Source organism: Quercus lobata, chromosome 9 (assembly GCF_001633185.2).
Source record: "Quercus lobata isolate SW786 chromosome 9, ValleyOak3.0 Primary Assembly, whole genome shotgun sequence".
In the NCBI taxonomy this organism is placed as follows: Eukaryota; Viridiplantae; Streptophyta; class Magnoliopsida; order Fagales; family Fagaceae; genus Quercus; species Quercus lobata.
The window spans coordinates 11,777,388-11,802,135 of NC_044912.1; the positions used below are offsets into that span (position 1 = coordinate 11,777,388).

At 37.1% G+C, this 24,748-nt stretch overlaps 1 pseudogene; it reads left to right on the forward strand.

Annotated features, from left to right (window-relative positions):
* Positions 1–1,600: 1,600 nt before the first annotated feature.
* On the forward strand, positions 1,601–1,741 carry LOC115962340 (annotated as a pseudogene).
* The last annotated feature ends 23,007 nt before the right edge of the window (positions 1,742–24,748 follow it).

Consider the following 24,748-nt stretch of genomic DNA (forward strand, 5'->3'; position numbering starts at 1 on the left):
AGAGTTAGAAACGAAGGAAAAAACGTAGAGCAATTCTCTGTTTTGGCCTGGTTCATCTAGTGCAGGAGAAATAAAAGTCACTTCAATGAACCGTGTCTATCGCCTGATAAGGTGTTTGAAGCTGCATCAAATTCACTTGCAGAATTCCAGGCGAAGGAGGCCGAAGGTTCACCAAAACAGAATCCAGCCATATAGAAGTGGCTCCCACCACCGTTAGACTTTTATCAGATAAATTACGATGGTGCAGTGTTTACTGAGTTAGATGAAGCAGGGTTGGGAGCTGTGGATTGTAATGAAAGGGGGGAGGTAATGGCGTCCTTAGCAGAAAAGATTGGTATGCCATTCGGAGGGGTGGAGGTGATTGAGGCTATGGCAGCAAGGAGGGCAATTCTGTTGGCAGTAGAGTTGGGATTCCAGAATTGCATTATTGAAGGTGATTCAGAAATTATGTTCAAGGCTTTAATGGAAGGTGTTTCTGATCGCTCCAGTTTTGGTCACATAATAAAAGACTGTAAGTCTATAATGGGTTTGCTACGAAAATGTTCTTTCTCTCATGTTAGACGGCAAGGAAATGGAGTTGCCCATGCCTTAGCTAGATGAGTGAAGAATTCTTATCCTCTCTTGGTGTGGATGGAAGCGGTCCCATCAGATATTTCTTATTTAGTTCATATTGATGTAATTCCTTAAGATTTTCTTCAATAAAAGTTTATGCCGATATTCTTCTCAAAAAAAAAAAAAAAAAAGAAAAAAGAAGAAGAAGAGCTTAGCAATGCTAGAATTAGGCGTGCAATATAATATATAGCGTTAATTGTAGGTATCATAGTTTGATCATTGTAAATGCTGATGCCGGGTCAATGGCTTGCCTGCCTCAGTGCATCGCAATTGTCAATTTGTTCATTCAGTTTATTTTGTAGCTTAACAGGACTGCTGTCCATCCAGTTTTTCCATTCAATTTATCATGGGTTGACCATTGTGAATGATGATTGACATTATTATTTTCAACTTAAGACTGCGCCTATAATTTCAAACCAGCATGACATGAAGTAAATTCAAGACAATTCCTACAGCGCTATATATAGTCTGTGAGAATTTTGGTCTTTTATTTGATCAAATATGCTTGCCATAGTAGACCTTTTTCATACATCAATTGTAAACATTTTTTTTTGGGGTAAGGCATCCAGCACTTCAGTTCAACATATCAATTTATATGAGTCCATTTTTAGAGAGTTTTTAACCTATGACGTTCGCTCTTGATGATAGCTTTTTATCATCAAACCAAGACACCAATTAGTTTTTGGTGTATGCGGAGATTGAACCCCATACGAGTCCCTTCTTAAGAGTTTAGATTGAATATTTATAGGAATGTATAGGAACAAAAAGAGAAAAAGAATTGTATATGTCCACATCTCTTTGTACCTTACATGTTTAAGAGGAAAAAAAAAGAAGAAGATAAAAGATACCATTTTAGCGATTGAAAAGTTCAACTTTACATTCAGTGAGGTGGAAGATTTGCAAAGTGGTTTTTATCCCACACTGGTAGGCAAAGAAACAAGGAGAGAGGAATGTGAGATAAATAATGCCGCAAAGCACATTCCTAAGCATACTTTTCTCGGCCTTTTGGCTAAGATCAAGTATAGCATCTGTTCTTATAATGGGGGAGGGCCTGTTTCGGTAGCTTGGTACTGTGGTTCTTAAGCGCTGCCCTTGTGCTGCACTACTGCTCAGGCCTGGCGCACCCTACCAAGCAAGTCACAAAATTTGCTTTGCTGTGCACATTTTTAGAGTCTAACACCGACTTCCAAAGTTAGTGCAATTTTGGATGAGCAATGTTTTGAAAGGTGTAATTGTCAAAAAGGAAGGCCAAAAGGCAATATTTTCTGGTTTGAAAATCATGAACCAAAGTATCCGAATGGTTTCGTGTAAAATACCGAATATGCACTAACCTGATTGCACGGGTTATTCTTTTTAACCCACGATAAAACCAAAAAAATACTGATTGGTCTGTGTAGAACAGATTTTAATCATTAGTTGTATTTGGAGATTTAAATAATTTTGTCATGCTCTAGGATTTAATGATTAAACTAAAAATTTATTTTGAATTTTTATTAGATATGTTGTTTCAAGACTTTTGAACTATATAACTTGCTTATTGGATGATTTACGTGAATGATGTGTGTGTGTGTGTTGCTTTTTTTTTTTTTTTTTAATACTCTCTAACTTTATGTCATACTAGTATGTAGTTCTGCGCATATGCATAGATACAATTAAAGATAATAACAATCATACAGTTTAAATTATACATGGTATTAGCTTACACCTTTTTTAAACCATACATCTCTAAAATACATAATGGTTTCTCATATATATATGATTTAGAATTTAATTGATTTTAGACTCTTCGGTTTGTATATCCAATAATTCACTTGCCAGAAAAATTAAAAACTTAAATGGACACGTGGCGAAAAATTAGACTCCAATTTAAAATCTAATTGGATTTGGACTCTTTGATTTTTACGCTCAATAATTAACTTGGCACAAAATTAAAAATTAAATGGGACACGTGACACAAAATTGAGAATATAATTAAAATCTAATTAGATTTTCTCTAAGTTTTGGCTATATATATATATATAGATGACGTAATTTTTTATTGTTATAATTTATTTATATTTGTTAGGGTGGGGATACAATTGTTATAATTAATTTATTAATTTACTTAAATGAAGTATTTTTATTTTATTTTAGTTGTCTTTTATAATTATAAAATATATTTAATTAATTAATAAATTTACAATTCAACCAATGAACCACTGGTTGAACCAATAAACTAGTGAATCAATTCTTCAGTCAGGTCAACCTTCGGTCCGGTTTTTATAACTATGCTTAAGAGGCCTTTTTTGCTCTTCCTCACATGAGATACAATGGTAAATGGTAAGGTTGCCTAGATAGGGGGTGATTTTTTTTGCCCTTAATACCTTGGACTCTAAACAGAGAGAAAGACATTTTCCTACGAGGTTGTGTCATGTCAGGAAGAATAAAACTGTGCAACATATGTGACCAAAGTAAACAATATCTTAAACAATATCTTGCCAATTGGGAGTTTGGGCGTGACATGTTATCCAAAAAGGCAATATAAATTTTGGTCAATGAAACCAAAAAATATTTGCATAAATTACCTCTTCAAAAATTCACTTTTTGTACTTTAATTATTCACTTTAAAAATGCACTATATATCTCATTCTTCATTTTATAATACATCCTATTAATAAATTCTAAAATAGTATTTATTTATATATTTTTTCATAGCCCAATGCCTAATTATCCATGGCCATGCATGAACACAATACGGGTACAACACGGTGACGCGGTAATTTTTTAAAAATTAGGACACGAGTATGCATGATGGGAATATGTATATTATATATATATATATATATATATATTTTCTAAGCTTATTTTTTTTTTCTAACCAAAATATTATTTTTTTTAAAATAATTTTTCAAAATTCTTTTAGAAGCATATTAAAGCCTAGCCACTAATAATATATACTAGTCTACTGTCTACATAGATAATGAAAAAAGAATTGTAAAAAGTAAACTACTTGGCTTGATAGGTGGTGAACTTTAACTCATAAAAGACAAAAAAACTAGAGATAAAAGAGCTCTTCACATGTGACACTGTGAGGCAGACAAAACAATAAAAAGGCACATAGACAAAACAAGGAAAAAGGGCAAAGAGGGAAAATTGTAAAAGAGAGATAGATCTAAGAGCTAAAGAAGAAGAAGAGATTTGCGTGGGAGGAGAAGAAGAAGAAGAAGACCAGCGGGGGAGGAGAGTGTTGTGAGAGGTAGTGCAGTTTTGTTTTTATTTTTTTGGGCATAGGCCGTGTCCCCACCATGTCACCGCCCTGTTCGTCATTTTTCAAAAAAAAGAAAGAAGCTAGGGCATGTGTGATGCCCAACGTGTTTCTTGTGTCCTGTACATGTTGGATGTGGGCACGACAACCCAAATGCCATGTTCGTGCCTTCCAACTAATACCCAATAACCCATGACCCACCACCATCGAGTGACCTATGGCCCCAATGCCCAAAAAGGTAACACCCACAACTACCTGCAGCGAAATCAACCACTACAAATGACACCCAAGTTAAACGATAGTGAAAAAAGCAAAATCTAGCTATAGTTTCTTAGGAGATATAAATTAAATTTATTAAATAAATTCAAACACATGATTGTATTAACCATGTTGGAAAAAAATTGTTATATAGTAAAATCCACCGAACATAATTTCAGCCATAAACATTTGGGCATATGGGTTTTTATTGATGTAAGTAGTGCTCATTGAAGATAACGTATCTCTTAATTACAATCCCTTATTTCAAGGGAAGACCTTTTGATTCCAACCATATTTCCTTTGAACATAGGTTTGTTTATTTTTGTATTTGAGGGGATATGCGTTTTTATTTATTTGTGGTTGCACCTAATAATGTATTTAGGTTGCCTACGTACCCTTGGTGGGGATCAAGCCAATTCGTAGTTCTTTAATTGAGGTTTTAGATTTTAAATCCTCAAATATGATTTTGTCCACTCTAAATGATAGACATTTAAGTCAAATACTAGGCATTTAATTAAGCATTGAATTAATTTTGTTTTTGGGTGAGATAATTCATTTTAATCTCAAGGATAAACCCATATTTTTATGGAAATTGAACCAAAGAATCTCTTTTTGAGAAATTGAATGTCCAAACAAATTTTCCTTTCTTTCATTTGCTTCTTTGTAGGAATTTAAACAAGTAATTATATTTTGATTAAAGTCCCCAAAATTAATTTAGCTTTTGAAAATTCCTTTGAAGCAGTTTTATTTTTATGAACATTTTTAGAGATTGGGAATTGGAAATTTTTCTCAAATCAATTTTATGATCATTTTATTTTGGGAAGTAGCAACTCCAATTTTGGTTGAGGAATTAGGAATCCCAAAGAATTAATCATCTTGGAAGTAAATACTTCATTGAATTAATTTGAAGGAATTAGAAGTTCCACTCCATTAAAAATAATTTGAAGAATCAAGTATTCCATTGGATCATATCATTCTAAACTGGTGAAGTGAAGAACTCCAAATTATTTAGTTGGTGGAGTTAAATATTCCAATCCATTAAAATTAATTCATAATGTTAGAGTCAAGGACTCCTTTAATTTGTTTAATTGGTAGAGTCAAGGACTCCATTAATTCATAATGGTGGAATCAAGGATTCCATTTGTTCATGATGGTAAAGTCAAGGACTCTAATATTTAAATTGGTAGAGTCGGACTCTATTTATTTAATTCATAATGGTGGAATCAAGGATTCCATTTTAAATTGGTAGAATCAAGGATTCTAATGAATTAATTCATAATGGTAGAATCAAGGATTCCATCTGTTCATGATGGTAGAGTCAAAGACTCTAATATTGAAATTGGTAGAGTCAAGAACTCCATTAAATCAATTCATAATGGTAGAGTCAAGGACTCCATTAATTCATAATAATAGAGTCAAGGACTTCATTTGTTTATTTTGGTAGAGTCAAGGACTCTAATAAATTAATTCTTAATGGTAGAATCAAGGACTCTAATTGAGAAAACACTGGACAAAAGCTTGAGAAAATTTTTATTTGTTAATCCTCATATAGGATCTGTGAGTCAGGGATTCATATTCCAAGTTTCATTTATGGAGTTAGGAACTACTCATGAACCCGATCCTATTTGTTTTACCAAACAAAAATTTAGTTTTGAGAAAGAGGGAGAGAGAGAGAGATTTAGAGAAGAGGGGACTGGTGAAATCCCACATACAAACCTATTGCTGAAACGCTCTACGTCCTTTTCTTTTTCTTTTCACTTGCTCTCACATTCTCCTTTGCTGTTTCCTCTTTGTTGCTCTATCTGTGTGTGCTTCTCTCTATAATTATTATTTATTTTTTCTGTCTTCCCCTCCTTTTGCTTGCTGAAGCCTTCTCTAATTTATAGAGAAATTGAATAAACCGAGTACCTCATTCTTTTTCTCAACTGACTAGTTAGTGTGATGAGGCTAATACTACTATTTAAGGGAGAGGTGCTATGTCCACAACATTTTTATAACATTTTCACAACAAATCATTGGTGGTTAGTTGTTACTGGTTCAAATTTGAACTTAACACTAAGATTATTTTTTTGCCCCAATACTAATAACTAGTAACAACTTGCCACTTATGATTTGTTATGAAAATGTTGTAAAAATGTTGTGAACATATCATTTCTCCTATTTGTACTATTATTTAAAGAGAAATAATATGTCTACAACATTTTTACAACAAATCCTAAGTGGTAGGTTGTTACTGGTTGTTATTGTTAGGGCAAAAAAGTAATTTTAGTATTAGTTTCAAATTTGAACCAATAACAACTAACCACCTGTGATTTGTTGTAAAAATGTTGTAAACATATCATCTCTCTTATTTAAAGGGCTTCTCCTATTTGGGATCTCGATTTTGATACCCAAAATACCTTTAAATTTACCAGTTTGTAAAGCTTAAATAATAGGGTTATATATGTAAAATTGCTAATTTAAAAACTCATAAATTTTAGTTAAATTTAAAAAAGCAGTTTACAAACTACTTGGTCCTAAATTTTAGTTCCAACTCTAATATATCTTTCTTACGGTTAAGCAATTTACCAATTATTTGTTCTTAAATTTTAGTTCCAACTCTCTAATATATATCACGTTTTTTTTTTTTTTGTTTTTTTTTTTTTTTAAACTCTATCCCAGCTCATCAGTTATCATTCAAATTAAAACCTCCCACTAAATTTACATTCTTAACAGTTTACGATCTCCTCATTTCTTATATTAGAGAGTTCAGTTTTTGCAAGGGAAAAAAGTACTTTTTTTAATCGCAAAACACAATGGATGGACCATACACCGTGGGTATAATCTACTACTTGGATTAGGTATATATAATAAGCAAAAGAATTGAATCATAGTTTTGGAAGTGTTGTGTTTAGGAATTGTCTTTGGATTCTTTATAAACGTATCGATGCCTTCTATTTCTTTGTCCAAGGTACATTGCCCTGGATCCATTTCTTCCTTCTCATTATTGAATTGCATTAACATATATTTTACACTCATTTGATAGGGCTTTTTTTATGGTAGTTTAAAAAAAAAAAAAAATTTAATACCAATTTCAGGGTTCATAAATTCTTTAGCCAATTGGGGTACGTAGGCAAAAACTTGGCTTTCATAATCCAAAGGAAATATTATACTGATGATAAATTAGATGTCAGGTCTAGCTTGCATTGTCCAATCACAACTAGATGTCAGGTCTAGCTTTCTTTTATGGATTTAATAAATGGATAGATGAAGCCGTGAAATTTGATATGTTTTGGTTTTTTATTTATTTATTTTTTTTATACCACTTGAAAACATGAATATGATATGTTTTGATTTTATTTTTCTCTATCTTTAATTTTTTTTTTTTTACTTTGTAAATTAATTGGTAAATGGAACTAATATCTTGTGATAGTTTTTAGACCCCTTAAAACACAATTGGATTAACCTAGGTAATTAGCCAAGTTGTTACTTAGTCCAAATTCCAAATCTAGGTTAACACAATCAAACAATCATATCATGCATAGCAGCGGAAAGATAAATAACACAAAGATATGATCACCTAGGAAACCAAACCGGTAAAAACCTGGGGAGGATTTAATCTAGTTATCCTCAAGGTAAACCTGAATCTACTATCTTGAAAGAATCAAAATTTATACAATAAGACTTAAAGCCCCCACGCTTGACTTCTTATTGCTACCCACCAGTAGAACTTATTGACACGACCACGTGCAAGCTTTGAATCCACGAACTCCTTCTTTCTTGGATTCTCCAGCAAGTACAAGCACACCCGCTTATGTTTCTTTAAGCTTTTATGGCAGCAACTGAATAATCATCAAGCTCTTGAACGAATCTCCTTCTTGATAATCCTAAGCTTGTGTAAAGGAAAGCTCCTCACAGATCTCACAAGAGATTTACACAAACAGCAATATGAGCAACACTAAAGCGTGGCTAGGGTTTTTCTTTTATACTTAGGAAAAATTAGAAAACCCTAAACGTTTTAAATAAACTAGGGCTGAGTTTGAATTCTACAGAAAAATGCCTCTGACCCGATTTTCGATTGATCGAGCCTAAGCTTCGATCAATCGAACCAGGCTGAGAAGCTTAAATGAATCCTACAATAGCTTATTCCAACTTTACATAAATGTACCAACTTTGAGCAAGTCTAAACACGTCTAAACATATTGTTTTGATCATGGTTTGCCAACAATACACATTAGAGTTCTAAATACATAAAATCCTACGTCTTTAGAACCCAACATCTTGTTTACGAATCAAGGACTATCTAGTGTAGACAAAAATCTCGATTCTCTTTACTTTAACAATTCATCAGTGTATTCAAAGCCGCAATCTCAAACTGGTAAGAAAAGGATCGAAAGGTTGAGAAAAACAACAAACCAGTGGCAGTGAAGCTAGGCGTGGAATTTTATTTTATTTTATTTATTTTTTTTGTAAAGGCAAGATGTGGTTTAGTTTTTCAAAGAAGTTTTTTTTTTTTTTTGGGGGGGGGGGGGGTCTTGGGGTTGTTGGCCTAATTTATTGATCAATTAATGAATGTAAATGTTAGTAGAATGGAAGTATGGTGAGTGGTTTTGGGGACAAAATGGCCTTATGCCCTTTTCACCCAAATTATATAGCCTTATGCCCCCCTTCCCAAACTAATTAGGGAAATGCCCCTTTTTTGTAACTTGATTTTCTCAAAATTGAGTTAAAAAAAATTGGAGCCCTATAGTGACGTTTTTAAGGACCTATAGTGACATTTTAACGACCTATAGTGACATTTTGTAACTCGATCTCCATAAAATTGAGTTACAAAACACCACTATAGGTCCTTAAAAATGTCACTATAGGGCTTAACTCGATTTTGAGAAAGTCGAGTTTTAAAAGAGGGGCATTTTCTAATTAGTTTGGGAAGGGGGGTATAAGGCTATATAATTTGGGTGAAAAGGGCATAAGGCAATTTTGTCTGTGGTTTTGGAATATGCAGGTCGTAATTTTTTTTTTTTTTTTTGAGAAGAAAAAAGAATGATGCATTTGTCAAGTCGTGGTACCACACTTGGTTTGACTTTTCGTTTCTCTTATATATATATATATATATATATTTTTTTTTTGAGAATCCGTTTCTCTTATATGATCATGAGGTATTTTGATTGATTAATCTATTTGGTCAAGCAATCCTATTTCATTTGTACCATTAGGCCTTGATAGGGCTAACATTGTGGGCATAACACATTCATTGAATCGCCACTACGCTAATTGCTTAATTATTGCCAAACATTATGTAAAAAGATATGAGGACTCCTACCACCAAGCCACACCCCATGGTGTTGGACATTTGACTTCTTGATATTGACCACAATGGCCAAATACTACTGTTTTTGAAAATATTTTGCAATCTACCATTATTTCTGAAATATGTAGGAATCTACCACTAATTGGGAACTTGAGTTTTCCATGATACTTGAGTTCGTGGAACTTGAGTACCATGGAAAAATTTTGAAATTTTTTTATGTAACTCCAATTCTAGGAACTTGAGTTCCATAAAAAATAGCACATGGAACTCGAGTACCAAGGAAAAATTTTGAAATTTTTTTATGTAACTCCAGTTCTAGGAACTCGAGTTCCATAAAAAATAGCACGGCAAATTTGAAGGCTATTTTTTCAAAGAATTCAAGTTTCTAGAACTCGAGTTACACGGCAAATTCGAGTTTCAAAAAGGTGGTAGATTGCTAAATATTTTGCAAACAGTGGTAAATCCATACATATTTTTCCAAATAGTGGTATTTGGCCATTTTGGCCTCTTGATATTAATGTTGTCAAATCTGGATATTATGGAGGGATAGTGCAGAGTGTTGACAATGTTTATAATGGATGTTGATATAGTGCATGGTTTTGAGATAGTGAGTTGGTGATAGTTTGTATTATGTTACTCAAATTAATTCTTGGACCTGTATTTTTCATTTGAAATTTCAAATATAAAACTTTTTTTTTATAAAAGGTTAGAAATAAAATAAAATACATCTTAAACTTTATAAGAAACTATAATGAATTTTTTACACATCTATAAAGACTCTTAAATAAAAAAAAAAAAATTTGTGCACCTATAATCTTATGAAATGCGTTTGTGGGGTTTTTTTTTTGTTTTTTGTTTTTTGTTTTTTGTTTTTTGTTTTTTTTTTTTGGGTACAACATCTCATTAGACACCTAGATATTTACAACTTCATAATACATTTTCACATATATAAATTTATAAGATTTGCTCAGAGGATATATATATATATATTTTTAATTTTTATCCCCTAAAGGTTAACATTGAATTATAGCATTATCATCCAATCATTGAAACATTGATTAGAACATTAACAGAATTGCCCAAAAACGGATGATCCAAACTCGAGCTTCACAAACTCGAGTTTAAAAAATGTGGTAGATCTATACATATTTTCCCAAACAGTGGTATTTGACCATTTTGCCCTCTTGATATTAATGTTGTCAAATCTGGATATTATGGAGGGATAGTGCAGAGTGTTAACGGTGTTTATAATGGATGTTGATATAAAGCATGGTGTTGAGATAGTGAGTCAGTGATAGTTTGTAGCATGTTACTCAAATTAATTATTGGACCTGTCTTTTTCATTTGAAATTTCAAATATAATTTTTTTTTATTTTTTATTTTTTTATAAAAGGTTAGAAATAAAATAAAATACATCTTAAACTTTATAAGAAACTATAATGAATTTTTTACACACCTATAAAGACTCTTAAATAAAAACATTTTGCGCACCTATAATCTTATGAAATGCATTTGTGGTTTTTTTTTTTTGGGGTACTACATCTCATCACACACCTAGATATTTACAACTTCATTATACATTTTCACATATCTAAATTTATAAGATTTGCTTAGAGGATTTTTTTTTTAAATTTTTTTTTAATATCCCCTAAAGGTTAGTATTGAATTATAGCATTATCTTCCAATCATTGAAACATTGATTAGAACATTAACAGAATTGCCAAAAAATAGCTTATAATTGCGGAATACTAGCCTCTAAGCATGTGTTCATGCATGTGCTCAAAGGTTCTTTTTTTTTTTTTTGGGTAAAGGTTAATAATTTTCATCCATTATAATTTGGGATTACTACATTTTTTAATCACAAAAAAACCTAGGGGTGTGATGAATATTATGCGTTTGCAAGTGAAATAATTTTTCATTATACTCCTAGGTTTTTTCTGTGATTAGAAAATGTAGTAATCTCAAAATTATAATAGATGCAAATTATTAATTTTTACCTAAAAAGTTAGAAGAGCCTTTGAGCATGCATGTGAGCACGTGCTTTGAGTGGTGCATGTGGCAGGAGGTTAATTCACTCAACCACACATCCCACCTACATAATCTCCCATTTTTTTAAAATGGATAATGGTATGGAGCTTGGCTGCCATGCCATAAATATAATTAGACAACCCCACCTCTTTTGCACGCGATGTGAGTGTGCGGTTTGTTTAATATTCCTTTTTTTTAATATCATATTTATATTTTTGTTTGTACTATTTGTTTTATAATTAACTTTGTTAATTCTGGAGGGCATTCATTTTTTTGTCCTACTAACTTGTCCGATAAATCTTTGCTTGGACATTTTTTTTAATGTAACCACTTTTTTTTTTTTAATTTCACATTTTAACAAACCAATAAAACACAAACAATGTTATTTTCTCCAATAACAATTAAAAATAACTTGGAAAAAAGATGCGATAAAATTACTAGTATTGGATGGTTTTAAAAGTCCCATTTTCTTTAATTTGTCAACTGTGTGAGCATTGGTGCCACCCGCCAATTGAAGAAAAACCTACCATTTGAAAATAGTAAAGAGCGCACCATACCAAATGTCACGCCTGGAACCCAACTATTAAGATAGACACATGACAACGGCCGCACACTTATAAAGTAAGCACCCTACAAGTGTGCAAGGCCCCCTTAGCAACTAAAATTTATCCTTAAAATTTCAACAATCAAATTAAAAATACCTCATCAATTTCTTTATTCTTTATGAATAGATCTCTAATAATTTAAAAGGAACAAAATCCAAACGTCATGTACATAACGCCAGTCGGCCAAAATATATAAGACTGTCACAAGATCATCTAATCCCAAATCACTAAGCTTCTTTCATGCTTACATTACAACACTAGAACTTCCAAAAATTGCCACTCTTCATAATCTGAAATAGCAGGTGATAGGCAAAAAATGTATTGACCCCTTATGATATATTAATTGATTAATTAGCCAAGTTTATTAATTAATCAAATTAACATGCAATGTACGTGGCATTACAAACAAATCACCAATTAAACTAAGTATGCACCGGAAATTAAATTGACATGGTGATTTGTTTACAAATGGGGAAAACCTACACGGCAAAACCCCACTGGGTGATTTTAAGGTTACCATTCCTGAGAATCCACTATTATCAAAACAAGCGGTTACAAGTAAAGGAATCCCAGTACCTTATACCAACCTACAATTGAACCTTTATCCCAATACCCTATTGGACTTGTTCTGTCGTGACAATCTCTCATTTCAATGCACGGTTTCCAGTATGTGACTAACCAATTGATGTGCGAATTCCAGTACGCGACTTAATCACCAACTTGAGAAAGATGTTGGCTGCAAAGTTCTTTAGTTTATCACACGATGAAGATCAAGAAGCTCCTTGGTCACAAAACCCTACGGTGTACAAACACAGCAGCTTCTTCAAGAAAAAGATGAACTAGGGCATATGTCTTCGGTTCAGAATATGCTTGTGAAAAACTTTTTCATTGAGTTGCATCAGCTATGATGGCCCTTAAAACAATCCTTATATATGTTTAGGGTTGTGAGAAAAGAAAGCCCAAACATATACCCACGGATTAGATTGAAATCAGTTCTAAAAAACTGAGTTTCATAAACCTCGATAGATAGCCATCTATCGAGCTAGCTGTCGAGCCATGGGCTTTAGCAGCTTTTAAACCTCGATAGATGCACTTCATTACTTGATTCTTGGATAGACTTGTATGGCTTTAACACTTGAACTTGAAACCTTGTTTCTTGAAGCATTAAACACATCCTAGATCTACCCAATCACAAGTAAAGTGCGTTTTGTCAAAAGATTAGCCAATTATATAAAATGTTGACATATGTTCCTAATATCAAATCACATATGTCCTAACAGGAGGGAAAAAGGGGGGGGGGAGGGCAGGGGCGGAGCCACATAGTGGCTTGGGGGGGCCGTGGCCCCTGCAAAAAAAAAAAAAAATTTTTCCCATTAGCCTATGAAGAAAAAATAAATCGGCCCCCCCAACCTTAGACAGCCGGCCCCCCCAACATTAGACAGCTGGCCCTCCTACCTATTTCTCACCCATTCTCCCAGCCCTCAACCAAAAATTAGGAACACCTCAAATTAAAAAAAAAAAAAAATTATCTGTTCTACTTCCAAGCAAAAAAAGAAAAAAAAAGCCCAAAAAAAATTTGAACTAAGATCTGAAAAAAAAAAAAATTAACAGAGCCCAGCCCACGGCAAGCAAAGCCCACGGTGAGCCCAATAGATGACAGAGGTGGCTCCCTCACGGCAAGCCAACGAATTCTCAACCAAAAAAAAAAAAAAAAAAAAAATCAATACAAAGAATCAGAAAATACCCATCACGTCGCTGGTCACGTCCCTACCAGAGAAATCAAACCCCAATATTACTGCCTATACAGAGCAAATCAGCAAAACTAAATCAAACTCCAGCAAAACCAAACACAAACTCACAGAGTGACAGAGGTGTTTATCTAAAAAAAAAATAAAAAATCCCCAATACACAAACCAAAACCAAACCCCAGCAAACCAAACCCAGAAACCCACGGTCACGTCGCCACGACGCCGCAGCTCGTCGTTTCTCGCCCCTCATGGCAGATCGGTGATCGCAGATCGAAGATCGCTCTGCGCCTCTGCCTCTGCTCCGGTGCTCGGTGCTCTCCCTCCGGCCCTCCCTCAAGGTATTTCTCTCTTTTTCTCTCACTGAAATGAAAAAATGAGAATATGATATGAAATTTTCGCAGACGGCCGCAGATCGTAGATCGTCATCGGAGATTGGCTCTGCCTCTGCTCCGGTGCAGCGGTGCTCATTGTCGGTTGCTCCCTCCAGCAGTCCGGCCCTCCCTCAAGGTTTTTCTCTCTGACTTTCTCTCAGTCTCTCTCTCTCTCTCTATCTCACTGAACTACTAAATGAAAAAATGAAATGTAATTTGTGAACGTTTCTCTCTTTATTCTTTTAACTTTAATAGCTATCTGATCTCACATCTCAGCAAGTCTCTCTCTCTTTTGAACGGTCTCTTATTGGCTGGCTTTTACCTTTTTTTTTTTTTTTTTTTTTTTGTTAATTTGGTTTTATCTTTTCCCTTTTTGTTGGTCAGTGTGTTGGTCTTTTTTTTTTTTTTTTTTGCTAAAAGTCAGTGTGTTGGCCTTTAGTGTAACGTGTGTTTACTATATTGTGATTTGTGATTGGTATTGCGAAATTTTTTGATTGCAGCTGGTTATTGTAATTGAGGCGCATGTTATGCTTGTCTGTTGTCTATTGAGTGGGGTGGGGAGGGGGTAGATGGGCTCATGGGGCCGGGTAAACAATAATTAAAGTAATATAATGTGCAACACATTACACTACTTTAATTATTGTGCTGCACATGGAATGTATAATGTTCGGCTCTTTTAATGTAATATGTACAAGGGGCTAAACAATATAACAAATTAAAACAATATAATTAATGATAAATAAATTAAAGCAATATAGTTTATTGTTACGCTAAACAACAATAATTAAAGCTATATAATTAAATTAACTAATACATTATAAAAGACAAATTAATTAAATTATTTTTGTTTTTGTTTGAGGGGTTATTATTAATTAAAGTTGTATTAAAAATGGGTTGACTGTTTAAATTATAGTGGAATTTTTTTTTTCTTGAGTATGAATAACATTCATATAACTAAATAAAAATTTCTAATTAATATTTTATTTTTTAAAATTATTTTTAGGTTAATTTTTGAGTCATATTCTTAAAGCTAAAAGAATTATGAGCAAACGAAAAACAATTGATGCATTCTTTAAGAAAAAAAGATGTTAGCAATTCAGAAATTAGGACAGCTGTAGTTGTAGAAACAAATGTTAATACTTCAATGCCTGATGAACAAATATGTGAAGAGATAGATCGTAATCCAGGAACACGTAAACAAATATGTGAATTTCCTATCAACAAACAAGATGAAATCCGATGAGCTTATCTCATAGAAGGTCCATACCAACCTAAAAATATAGTCTATCCATACAATGATGATACTCATCGTCGTCGATTTCAACCTTCACGGTTTGTTTCACATAAGGATTGGTTGGAATACTCACCTTCAATGGATGCGTTATATTGTCTACCTTGCGTTACAACCCGGCCCCCCCAAGTATGTATTCCTGGCTACGCCCCTGGGGGAGGGGGTGAGTTGACAACTTAATAAGTAACCAAAATCCTAATAAGTTCTATCAAGCAATAGATCTATAAAGGAAAATATGTAATATGTGTTTTCAAAATAACTGAAGAAGTTTTGTAATTTTAAAATAATAAGTTGCACATAGATCACATACTTTAATCTTACAAATATATCATAGATGGTTTAGAAAATAGTCAGTTTTCCATAAATCAAAATCTATAACTTACAATAGGTTCCAAAAATACATAAGCAGTTTTAATGACTCAAAATAGTTCAAATACTCAAACATTTCTAAATTCACATATGTAGTTTTAAGGACTCAAAATAGTTCAAATATTCAAACATAATTCATACTCTTAACAATCTTATGACTATGATCATGTTATATCCCTATGACTGGGCATTAGAGTACCAATGAATAACCCTCATTGGTTTGGGTATTAGAGTATCAATGAATAACCCCCATTGGCTGGGTATCAGAATAAATTCATAGTCAGATTGTTCATAATCATATATATGACATCATATTTTCTAACAAAAATATATCTTATTCAAGCATGTATATAAAAATCATATACTCAGTATTAAAATATATTTGTAATAATCCTTTACTTGAATTCAGTAATACAATAGAAATAAAAATTCTCACATTTATAAACAATTTTCAGTAGTTAAAATACATTAATATAAGCAAAATAAAACCCAATTAGGATAAGGTTACCTGCCTTCAAAAGCTATTCCAAAAGAAACTTTTCCTTAACAATTCCTCTAAAATCTTTAGATATCACCTAGAACAATTTTTAAATATCCTTACTCAATAATCAAATAATTTAAGAAGGACTTATAATGGTACCCAATCAGATAAAGAGACTACTAAAAATATCCAATAACTATCCATTATTATCTCACACCAAAATTCCTCCTAATTATAATATTTTTCTTTATATATATATATAGAGAGAGAGAGAGAGACTACTAAAAATATCCAATAACTATCTGTAGGGACTATGGCCCAAAATAATGTATTGGGCCTTGGGTCTTATCCGAGGACACTAACAAGTCTGAGGAGAGAAACACGACTTAGATTATATACATTACAAGCTTCTTCAGTTGGAGACAAAGAGAAGAAGGTCTGAGGAGGAACTCTTCCTCGGACACGGTAGACCCAGGCTAAGTGTAAACTCAAGCAGTTGAAGTACGTCCCCTGAACACATGAAAGGGAAGAAAACTCAAAATATCTAAGGAGAAGCTACCACCACCACATTAAATGCACTGCAACTACTTTTCTGGCCGCATTAATGTGGAGAAGACCCCTGAACAGTGTTGCCTTGGCTGCCGCAACCCACGGAAGACTAAAAGGGGTGTCTGATGGGATGGATGCTTAAGTGGGGTCTAGGTGATCAACAAGTGTAAGGTCTAGATGATCAGGAAGAGCCTATATAATGTGGAAAAACCCCCATGAAGAAGGGACAACAAAAAAGAAGAAGATAATACTGTAGCATGTAAAAGAACTCTAATGTGGTGATCTGTATTCATAAGTAAAATTCTAGTCTCCTCGGACAGAAGGTCCTTTGATCATAATAGCTTTTATTATTGTCTGATTGTTTCTTAATCCCATGCAAGCCGTTACTCAACTTATCTAAACCTAGTTCTTTGACCAATACTCTACAAAATTCATTGTATTGGGCCTTTTGGACCAGGATTTCATACAGTTTGGGCTTGGGCTCCAAACTTTGCCCTTACAATTGGCGCCATCTGTGGGAAAGAACTTGGGTGTTAGTGAGTGCAATGATTAAACATGGTAGGGTCAGGTCCACACCAAGAAAACCCACGCTAAACCGATCCCCAGCGGACAGAACCCTTTGGGCCTCAGCGGCTAAGTAATCCTCCTGACCTTGAGCAAAATCGGGGTAACGAAAGGAATCGAGAGGGGAGTGTGCATACTACTTAGACGAGCCAAGGCCATTCCCAAGTAAGTAGTCGCATATCCCAAAGACAAAACAACCGTTAGGCCATGCAGCGAGAGATAGACGACTTGAAAAAGAGATTGCGCCATGCACAATAATGGCGGTCCCCGTCTAGCTCCGACATATCCTATAATGAGGAGGAGGACGTCAGTTATAGGCGGAGATCAAGAACTCTCCCAAACGAAACCTTCTCTTATGAAAAAGAGCAGTGTCATGGACGGAGACATAAGAGCACATCTGGTAAGGGCCTGGGTAATGATGACATGAACAAAGCTCTGGATCAGATCTCTAAGTCACCCTTCACGCACAAGATAGAAGGGGCTAGACTACCTTGGCATTTGACTAACTTACGTTCACCATTTATAATGGTTGAACAGATCCTGTGGAGCATATGAGCCAGTTTAATCAAATAGTGGCCATCCATTCTCGAAATGATGCTTTGATGTGCAAAGTTTTCCCGTCCAGTCTAGGACCCGTGGCGATGAGGTGGTTTAACAGCTTGAAAACGAACTCCATAGATTCCTACAAGCAACTCACCCAAGCCTTTGGCTCTCGTTTCATTACGAACAGTAGGGTTCCTCGGCCTCTAAGTTCATTGTTGTCATTGTCCATGCGCGAAGGGGGAACTTTAAAAGCATACTCGGACAGATATTGGGAAATGTACAACGAGATGGATGGTAACTACGACGACGTCGCGATCAGCACGTTTAAAAGCGGTCTCCCTACTGAGCATTGTTTAAGGAAATCCCTAATTGGTAAACCTGTTACTAGCATTCGTCAACTTATGGACCGGATTGACAAATACAAAAGGGTGGAAGAGGACCAACTACAAGGGAAAGGAAAGGAGAAGATCATCCCTCACAAGAGGAATGATTTTAGGTCGGAACGATACAACAATAACCATCCGAGAAGAGATTTTACGGGGCAATCTGGATCAACCAACATGCAAACGGTTAACGTCGTATTTAGAGAACCGGTATAACAGGTTTTGGAGAAAGTCAAGAATGAGCCATTCTTCAAGTGGCCGAATAAAATGGCCAGAGACTCCTCAAAACGCAACTAGAGTCTGTATTGTCAGTACCACCAAGACCACAGACATACCACCGAAGACTGCAGGAACTTATGGAACCACCTGGATCAGTTGGTTTGAGAAGGAAAATTGCGGCACCTTTTACATCCTTTCAGCGGTCATCTGGGTCAGGCAAACCAAGAACCTCGGAGAGACATATTTTTAAAACCTCCCATGGGTATGATAAATGTCATCCTTGCTGCTCCGGGAAGAATCGGCTCTTTTTCCTCTAGGGTAATGTTTGTGGCTCGGCTCTCCACCGTGGACAACAATCGAGAATCCAAAAGGTCTAAGAAGGGAGCCTCACCTGTGCTAGGATTCTCAGACAAGGATAAGATTGGAACCATCCAACCCCATGACGATGCTTAGGTAGTTACACTTAGGATTGGGGGGTTTGACGTGAAGACAGTACTAGTAAACCAGGGCAGTGTTATGGAAGTAATGTGCCTTGATCTGTACAAGGGGCTGAACCTAAAGCCTAAGGACCTAACGGCATATGATTCCCTTTGGGTAAGTTTTGAAGGGAAGACTGTTACACCAAGGGGACAGATCAGACTGCCCATACAAACCGGTTCAGACGTGGTGGAGGTGGATTTCATTGGGGTCGACGCATACTCACCGTACACAGCCGTAGTGGCTAGACCTTGGCTCCACGCCCTAGGAGCCGTTTCTTCTACACTTCACCAGAAGGTGAAATACCCGTTAGAGGGTCGAGTAGAGGAGATTGTAGGAAATCAAACCATGGCTAGACAATGCATGGTGGCTGCCATCTCACGCCAACCAAATGCAGAATCCTTGGCCTCTATAAGAAAGGACTTATAGCAATCAGCCACCTCGACAATAATCGCTGATGAGCTAGCCGAGGAGGTAAAATGCGAAAGTCTATAAAGGGTTACTGTTGACGATGACCCAGAGAAATTCTTTCAAGTTGGCTTGAAACTACCCCTCCAAGAGAAAGAAGAATTGATTGGGTTTCTGAGAGAAAATGTTGACGTGTTTACATGGGAAGCCTACGATACCCTAAGGGTTGATCCGAATCTCATTTGCCACTACCTAAACGTTAACTCATTCTCTATTCCCAAAAAGTAACCACCCCGACACCCGTCAAAAGAGCATGTCGACGCTGTTAAGGACGAGGTAATAAAGCTAAAGAAGGCAGGGGCTATCAAAGAAGTCTTTTACCCCGAGTGGTTGGCGAATACAGTGGTGATAAAAAAGAAGAGTGGGAAGTGGCGAGTTTGCGTAGATTTCACAAACTTGAGCAAGGCGTGCCCAAAAGACTCGTTCCCAATGCCTCGGATAGATCGGTTGGTCGACGCAACTGTAGGCCACCCTCAAATGAGCTTCTTAGATGCCTTCCAGGGTTATCATCAAATACCACTAGCCCCGGGAGATCAAGAAAAAACAGCATTCATGACTCCTATCGGAAACTACCACTACAAAGTGATGTCTTTCGGTTTAAAAAATGTGGGGTCTACCTACAAAAGGATGATGACCAGAATGTTTGAACCGCAACTAGGCAAGAGTATTGAAGTCTACATAGACGACATTGTAGTAAAGAGTAAAGTGGTATCTAAGCATGTGAGAGATCTCGAAGTCATCTTTGGCATCTTAAGAAAACACAAACTGCGTCTCAATGCCTCTAAGTGCTCATTTGGTGTTGGGTCCAGAAAATTTTTGGGCTATATAGTAACTCACAGGGGAATTGAGGTGAGCCCAGATCAAATCAAAGCAATTCATAATTTACAAGCTTCTCGGAACCCAAAAGAAGTCCAAAAACTCACCGAAATGATTGCGGCATTGAATCGGTTTATTTCCCGATCTGCAGACTGGTGCCGTCTTTTCTACCTCCTGATGAACAAGTGGAAAGGATTTGAGTGGTACGAGGACTGTGCCTTAACCATCCAACAACTTAAAGAGTACCTGTCACGGCCACCCATTATGTCTAGCCCTGAGGCTGACGAAGTTCTGTTCGCCTACATCGTAGTGGCCCCTCACGTTGTGAGCTTGGTATTAATACGAGTTGACGATGGCGTACAATGGCCAGTTTTCTATGTGAGTAAATCGTTACATGAGGCAGAGGTGCGTTACTTACCATTAGAGAAGGCAATTCTGGCAGTAGTGCATGCTACATGGAAACTCCCCTACTACTTCCAGGCACACAATGTTGTTGTTCTAACTCAACTTCCCTTCAGGTCGGTACTTCGGAGCGTCGATTACACAGGAAGAATTGCCATGTGGAGCATGTTCCTAGGGGCTTTCGATATTAAATACATGCCTCGGAACTCCGTTAAGGGCCAAGTTCTCGTCGATTTAATAGCCGAATTTACTGAACCCCCAATAGAAGTAGTAGTAGAGGAGGAAAATATGGATGGAAAATCGGTTGGCACAATCTCTGCACAAGGAGCCTCATGGTGGAAAGTTTATGTTGATGACGTGGCAAATCAAAGGGGATCCGGGGTAGGGCTGGTTCTAATATCCCCTGAGAAGATTACCATAGAAAAGTCATTAAGACTAGGGTTCTCGGCTACAAACAATGAAGCCGAGTATGAAGCATTATTGCAGGGAATGGCCATGGTGCAGAAAATGGGGGGAATGGCATTAGAAGTGTTCTCGGATTCCAGATTGGTTGTAGGCCAGGTGAGGGGCGAGTTGGAAGCTAGGGATGCAAGAATGCAGGAATACCTTGGTCAGGTCAAGCGCTTGCAATCGGACTTTGAATTCTTCGACTTGATGCACGTCTCTAGAAGCGGGAACACACATGCAGATTCATTGGCCACTCTTACCACATCCTCGGAGCAGGGTTTACCTTGAATCATCCTCGTCGAGGATTTGTACAAGACAGATGTAATAAAAAAGGAAATGGTTCGAATCCATCAAGTCAGAGTGAGTCTGAGTGGGATGGACCCCATAGTGAGTTTTCTTAAGGATGATTTATTGACCAAAGAGAAATCGGAAGTCAAGAAAGTACGAAGGAAAGCTCCTTGGTTCTGGCTGTCAGAGGATCACAAGTTGTACAAGCGCTCCTATTCTGGGCCATATCTATTATGCGTGCACCCTGAAGCATCGAGCTGTTACTTGAAGAATTGCATAAGGGAATTTGTGGGAGTCACACAGGAGGAAGATCGTTGGCACATAGAGCCCTCACTTAGGGGTACTGGTGGCCAGGCATGCAGAAAGAGGCCCAAGAATATGTCAAGAAGTGCGACCAATGTTAGAGGTTTGCTCCAAATATCCACCACCCGGGAGGGGTCCTTAATCCCCTCTCCAGTCCTTGGCCATTCTCTCAATAGGGTCTGGATATTGTAGGCCCTTGCCTAAAAGCAGCAGGAAACAATTGATACTTGATGGTCGGCACAAACTACTTCACCAAATGGGTCGAAGCTGAGCCCCTGGCCAACATCAGGGACGTGGATGCAAAGAAATTCATCTGGAGGAACATCATTACATGCTTTAGAATTCCTCATACCCTTATCTCAGACAACGGCCTTCAATTTGATAGTAAGACCTTTAGGAAATACTGCTGCGACCTAGGAATTACGAACCGATATTCCATCCGGCCTACCCTTAAGGAAACGGGCAAGCCGAGGCTATAAATAAGGTCATAGTTAATGGGTTGAAGAAGAGATTGGATGATGCGAAGGGAAGATGGGTGGAAGAACTGCTACACGTCCTATGGGCCTATCGAACTACGCCATGACGGTCAACAGGAAAGACTCCCTTTTCTATGACTTACGAGGCCGAGGCTATACTCCCCTTAGAAACTAGCTTTCCAACGTTGAAAACAGGCACCTTTACCCCAAGCAACAACGACGAGTTGCTAGAAAGAAGTTTAGATTTAATTGAGGAGAAAAGAGAAAAGGCAATGATCCAACTGGCCTATTACCATCAGAAGCTTAAGCAGGGGTATGATGCCAATGCAAAACTACGGCCACTAGGGCCAGGAGACCTAGTGCTGAGAAAAATTTTGGGTAATGCCAAGAACCCATCCTGGGGATAGCTGGGACCCAACTGGGAAGGCCCGTACCGCATCACTTCAGTAGCAGGAATATGTGCATATTATTTGGAAGACTTAGATGAGAGAGCTGTACCCCACCCATGAAATGTAAATAACCTAAGAATGTATTATTATTAATAAAAGCAGTTTTCCCTACACTATATTTCATGACAACTGCACATCTTCCGGCTCATTACTATCCAAGTTTTAAACAGAACCTAAGTCCTGCATGGCTCCTCGGACCATAGGCTTAGGGGAAATTAATAACTTATGGCATCTATCCAAGTTTTAAACAGTACCTAAGTCCTGCATGGCTCCTCAGACCACAGGCTTAGGGGAAATTAATAACTTATGACATCTATCCAAGTTTTAAGCAGAATCTAAGTCCTGCATGGCTCCTCGGACCATAGGCTTAGGGGAAATTAATAACTTATGGCATCTATCCAAGTTTTAAACAGAATCTAAGTTCTGCATGGCTCCTCGGACCACAGGCTTAGGGGAAATTAATGACTTATGACATCTATCCAGGTTTTAAACAGAACCTAAGTCCTGCACGGCAGCCTTCACTGCCTAAAATTCATTGCATAGTCCTACTTTTAACACTTGGTTATATTGGCGAAATGTCATTGTAAACTTCAACTAAAGGCACAGTCACATTGACTCGGAACAATGCAATAAAATCCAATCAACATCAAGTAGAAGAACAAAGAATGGGAGAAAGAGCATTTATATTAAGAAACAGAGATAATACAATACTATCAGATGAGAAGTCTTTGAAAAAAAAAATATAATACAACTCCTTTTCAAAATGATACAAAAAGAAGAATGAGAAAAACCCTAAGTGCTAAGCCTCTGCAGGGGGATCTTCCTTTTGCTCTGGCTGAGGAGGAGGAACATCCTTGGCTTTTGGGTAAACCCCATGACCCTCGGCCTCAATAACTGTCTCCTTAGAGGGATCCTTGGATTTGGAAGAGGGCTTTTTCCCTTTGCCCTTCTCCCCCTTAGCATCCTCACTTTGGACGATAACCTAGCTAGAGCCCTTAGTAATTTCGGCTATTGGAGTGGCACCAGGGATAGCCGCGGGCTGCTCAGAAGCTTCAGGGGCATCGGCAAGGACCTCCCGGATCTCTGGAGGATGGAAGACGTTTTCAGGCAGCCTTCAAGCATAATCTGCAGGGACACCTGCAGCATTGAGAGCCTTATCCCATGTAATGCTGCAGTAGTCCTTGCATACTTCTGACAGTTCCTCGGTAAGCCTTACTTCTGTCTCCTCAACTCCAAGCTGATAAGCAGCCCTCTTCTTGGCTTCGACTGCTTCCTTGGCTAGCTAGACTTCTTCCTTAGCCTTCTGCAACACGGCTTTGAGATCTAGAACGGCTTGCTTCTAGGTGGCAAGGTTGATCTCAATCACGTGCAGCTGTTGGCGTTGGTCCTCAACTTGTTTTTCAGCATTTTTCAGGCTAGCCTCAGCGCTCTTACGGCCTGACTCCGCCTCCTTGAACTTCTCAACTAGCTCATATTGCTCTTGCTTGAGGGCCCCTAGTGTCTTCTCTATCTCGACACGAGAGATGGCTTTAACGTTGACCATCTTGCGAGCGTTGCGACACCACTCCTCGGCCACAAAGACCTGCTGAGTAATCTGCCCAAAAATCACAAAATGACATGAGTTAGAATAGAGTATGATTCAATAATTATGCCTGTAAGAGGACAAGTTGCCTTACCATAGCAAGGTCCCTCTTCAGGGACAAGAAGAGTTCATTCTGCGAAAAGCGCCTGTAAGCATCCATGGGCTGCTCTAGGGCTTCAGCAATGTACCCTGCTTGGCCCCTCTGGTATTCCCAGATTGAGGCATTATACGGAATTGGTGCTCCGTCCACCTCGAGCTGAGGGCTCCAAGTACGTTGTGGCACGTGCATTTCAGCCCTTTCCAGCTCATCTTGACTCTCCACCGATGGAGCCCTTTTGTCCCGAGGTTCTCTAGTCACCTTTTGTTGTTTCGTGCCCTGGTGAGGACCCACCTCGCCTTCCTAAAGGGACTTGATCGACCTTTTCTTCTTCAAGTCGGGATTGACTTTCAGGCCGAGGTCGGCGGGGACCTATGGAGGAGCAGGA